Source organism: Triticum aestivum, chromosome 2B (assembly GCF_018294505.1).
Source record: "Triticum aestivum cultivar Chinese Spring chromosome 2B, IWGSC CS RefSeq v2.1, whole genome shotgun sequence".
NCBI classification, from domain to species: domain Eukaryota; kingdom Viridiplantae; phylum Streptophyta; class Magnoliopsida; order Poales; family Poaceae; genus Triticum; species Triticum aestivum.
The window spans coordinates 309,338,017-309,342,763 of NC_057798.1; the positions used below are offsets into that span (position 1 = coordinate 309,338,017).

At 42.4% G+C, this 4,747-nt stretch overlaps 1 long non-coding RNA gene across 1 annotated transcript; it reads right to left on the bottom strand.

Moving 5' to 3' along the window:
* Positions 1 to 737: 737 nt before the first annotated feature.
* On the bottom strand, positions 738 to 3,437 carry LOC123044808 (uncharacterized). Its single transcript, XR_006420501.1, has 3 exons — positions 3,170 to 3,437; positions 2,936 to 3,031; positions 738 to 2,209 (listed from the first exon to the last, which is right to left on the bottom strand). It is a non-coding gene; the product is annotated as an uncharacterized lncRNA (long non-coding RNA).
* Positions 3,438 to 4,747: the final 1,310 nt, after the last annotated feature.

A 4,747-nucleotide genomic window follows, 5' to 3' on the forward strand; every position in this document is an offset into this window, starting at 1 on the left:
GCACCCGTGGAATCCGTTAGCCGTGGAATGTGAAAGTATGGTGGAAAAAGAAATAAACTTTATTTTCTGTTTGGGAACCGCCTATGATATATCTAGCATGGAAAGTATTGGGAACTACTCGATCGTTTTCATTGACAGGAAAAGCATGCCACCCAAATGTTTTATCTCTATCTTTTTCACAGCTCTGGCACCTCTCACACTACACCACATCACTACATCCTTGACAGCTAGGTTGGACGGAAAAACAGCTTCCACCGATAGATAGTCGGTCAGGAAAGACTATTGCCGACCGACAATGTCTGTTGGGGAAAGTCTAGACAGGAAAAGCCTTTCCCGACTGACATATCTTTCCCGACCGACTGTTTGTCACCTATGGCGTACCTTTCCCGACCGACAGTCTATTGGGCCTGCCATGGGCCTTTCCCGACCAATAGTCTGTTGGGCATTGCCTTGAGCCTTTCCCGACCGACTATCTGATGGGGTTGTATTCCCGACCAACAGTCTATAGGGCATGCCATGTGCTTTTCCCAACCGACTATCTGATGGGGTTTGTTTTCCCGTCCAACTTTTCGTTGGACCTGGCATTAGCTTCCCCAAACGACTTTCAGACATGGTTTTTTTTCAACCAACATCCAGTAGCCCTCCCATATCTTACATTTGCACTACCAAGAAAATATGAATCAAGACATTTCATAACAACAACATGCATGTCCTCCAGCAATAATAAACCATAACCAGACAATAGAAACACATATTAATTAATTTCACATGTAAATAGTTCATCCGTTATCAACATACTGACTTTCCAAATTTCCCATAAGCTAATATAGCTAATTAACTATGGTTCATTGTCTCAAACACAATGTGGGTTTACAAAATGATAGATAAAATTCAGCACCAATGATTCAATCACCACTACACAAAATTTCCTGAACCGCCGGCTTCATGGTTCCACCTCCGCTTGCATGTCTTTCCTGCGAAATGTAAAGAAGTTGCCATTACATTCTTACATTCATAAATACAATGTACCATAAAAACTTGGATAAAGCATAGCATTGACAACATTTATTACTTCACAAGGCAAGCTAGTACCAAAACACCTACTCAAGAAGGCACTCCATTCGAGTATAGGTAACCACTAGAAGTAGACGCAAGCCTTGCCGCACCGCTTTTTGCTGTGGACCCGCTTTTATCTCTCTTATTCCTCATGTTGGATGACTCAATGCACATATGCATGCTGCTCGTACTTATGGCCATGGTGCACATATATAAGGCACTCATGACAAAACTTCAAGAACATCATAGATTACTTTATTTCAATAGAATATCATGAAGTCTGCTTATTGAATGCTACACTTTAGTGTGCTCATTGGAAAGTTTTTTTATAGTAGAAAAAGGAAAAAATGCACACCTGATCCGAGTCACATCATGATTTGCTGGGAGAGCTTACCACCATGTGGGAATGGTTATAGAAAAACCTGAGACTTGAAGATTTCTTTCTTTACCTGATCATCACCAATTTCCAATAATAAATTAACAATGGAAACATAAGACATGTGCAACATTAGTAAACAAACCAATTTAGGACAGGGTGAGGTAAATGCAAACATTATTCTTTATCTGCCACAGCAAACATTATTCACTAGATCTAAAACAAGGAAGAAAATCCCCAGGATACAATTGGAATTGGTTCCTGCTTGACTACTACTACAATACTTCCAGTTTACCTGGGAGGTATGATGAACAAATTTCTCAATACTTACCATGCTATGATAAAATCTAATTGCAATTTTCGAAAGGAAATTCTAGTGATATAGTAATATCAAAACCTGAAAGTACCAACTAAAATACCCATGCGATCTGACATATATATGTTGCCCTTTCATATTGGCCTTTAGAAAGGACCAACGATACTAGTTGTGGCATAGAAATGCTTAAAAATGAAATCATATTCCCATATACTATGCTACTCCAGTATCCAGGTGGCATGTAAGCCACTATGTAACTGGCAAAGACAATTGAGAATTCAAACAAGAGATATTGCCACATTGGCATGAGAGGAATTAATCATTCAATGCAACTAAATTTCAGAAAAAGAAGTTATTAAGCAGAGACAACAGAGCTTGGATATTACATTATTACATAGATGAATCTTCCTTGCAACTTGCTTGGATTTTCATCGACCTTGTAGGCATAGGTAAGAGAGAATCTACACAAACAAAGATTAGAGATTCGGGGGATTAATGAAAAGAGAGTAGTAGGACAGAGAGAAAGTGGACAAATCAGTAGGAAGTAGGAATAGTAGCACACCTAGTCCTAAAAAATAGGGACCGACCTAACTAAGGCATGGAGTTGCTTGTGGTAACAGAGCAGCGGAGTTACCTAGTTGAATAACGTACGTGGCCAAAAATATTCCAGCCTAGCACAAAACCTGTGACAACCCACTTTTCAAAGCCAGAACAACACTCAAGAGTCTAAACTATGGTGACAATCCAAGGTTCAGAGCAATAAATATATCATTAAAATCAGTTTAAATGTGCCATTTTCCACAAAGTACCATCATAGTTAAGATTTATAGCTAAGTTCTATGTTCCAGATGTAAGCACTATGCTAGTTACTTATGATGACAATACACTAAGCAAATTTCTTTTGACAATGAAGGTCAACCAAATTGACCATTATGCAGAAGGTGTGCTCATGCATAACAACTACACTGTTTTCTTCTCAAAGCACATAGTACGTGTACATTAGCTTTCAAAATCCACACATAACATAAGCATGAACATCTGGAGGGGAAAAACAATTCTTCCGAAGAGAAATAGTTGTATTGCTGGGAAATAGCTAACACCCGTGGTGGATAAAGACCTGGCATTAGAAGGACTAAAACCAACCCACTGTCCTAGTTGGATCTGGGAAGAGGCATCTTTGAGCATACCTTCTTGGCCAGCGGCACCTCCAGGAGATGGATGAGCTTGGGCGCGGACGAAAAGGGAAGCTCCCGGTAGGGTTTGGATGGCGACGGCAAGACCACCTATGCGTGCAGGGCAGTGAAGTGAGCGACGGTGAAGGAAGGGCGCAAATATAGGAGGAGAGAGCACCTGCAGACGGCGGGGGGGGGGGGGGGGGGGGGGGGGGGGGGGTGGGGGGGAGGGACGGAGAAAGCTCCTACCGGTGCAGGCCGTGGCAGTATGGTGTATGGGGTTCCACCGGCGGCAGTGCGTAGTGAGGTCAGCGGCGGTCGGGAGGGGGAGAGGGTGCGACGGCCTCGCCGGCCGGAGAGCACGTGGCCGGCCATGGGGAGCAGCGTGTGCGACGGAGGAAGAGCCCGAGCGTGTGTGTGCGGTGGATGTAGAAACTGTGTGCCAGATCTGAGGGATTTGGTGGGAGAAGGGGAAAAGGGGAGATAGGGTTTTTCGTGGGCTGGGCTCATTTCGGCGCCAACTGTTTCACGTTCCCGCGTGCGCGACTGATCGACCCAATTAGCCACCAACAATTGGTCGAGAAAAAATTCCGACCGATAGTTTGATGGAAGTCTTACTATTCCCGACCGACCATCAGACGTGAAATATACCAGCATTCCGACCGACTGCTGTACGCCACAAGTGTGTATTCCCGACCAACTGACTGATACAAGTTTTTCTGACCGACTGTGTGTCAGTATAAATGAGTTTTCCCAACACACACCAGTAGGGAATTATGGTGCGTGCCCTACTTCCCTCTGCGAAGGGCCTTTCTATTTACTTTATGCAATTTTATTTTTTATTTGAGTCTCCATCTTCTCTTATAAAGCACCAACTAAGGGGAACTATGATCGTACTTGAGCATTGGTTATAGATAATATGCGAGTGTGCTTCATGAATGGATCAATGTTTGAGCATAATGGGCTAAGGATAACTTACTTTAGTGTTGATATTTTGAAAGGCATGGTTGCTTGTTGATATGCTTGAGTATTGAAATCTTCATGTCAAAACTCGACTATTGCTTTGAATCATATAAAACTCCAAATGTGCATGCTACAAATAAAATAATATGTGATGAACATTTTAGTCAACATTCCCATCAAAAATTTTGTTTTTATTATTTACCTACTCGAGGACGAGCAAGAATTAAGCTTGGGGATGCTGATACGTATCCATTGTATCTATAAATTTTTTTATTGTTCCATGTTGTTATATTATCATTCTTGGATGTTTTACAATCATTTTATAGCAACTTTATATCATTTTGTGGGACTAACCTATTGACATAGTTCCTAGTGCCAGTTGTTGTATTTTGCTTGTTTTTTACTTCACAGAAAATCAATACCAAACGGAGTCCAAACACAGCAAAACTTTTTGGTGATTTTTGTTGGACCAGAAAACACCTGTTGGGCCAAAGAAGTACCAAACGGGGGCACCGAGGGGAGCACAACCCACCTGGGCGCTCCTTGGGGGCCAGGCATGCCCTGGAGGGTTGTGCCCACCTCGGTGGCCTCCCGCACCACCTCATTGCTCTATAAATACCCCAGTATTCCAGAAACCCCAGGGGAGTCAACAAAAAACAATTCCAGCCGCTGCAAGTTCTATAAACCATAGATCCAATCTAGACATCATCACAAAGGGATTCATCATCCTCATTGGTGCCTCTCCGATGATGCATGAGTAGTTCATTGTTGACCTACGGGTCCATAGTTAGAAGCTAAACAGCTTCCAGTTTCTCTCTTTTGATTAGCAATACAATGGTCTCTTGGAGATCTATTTGATGTAAC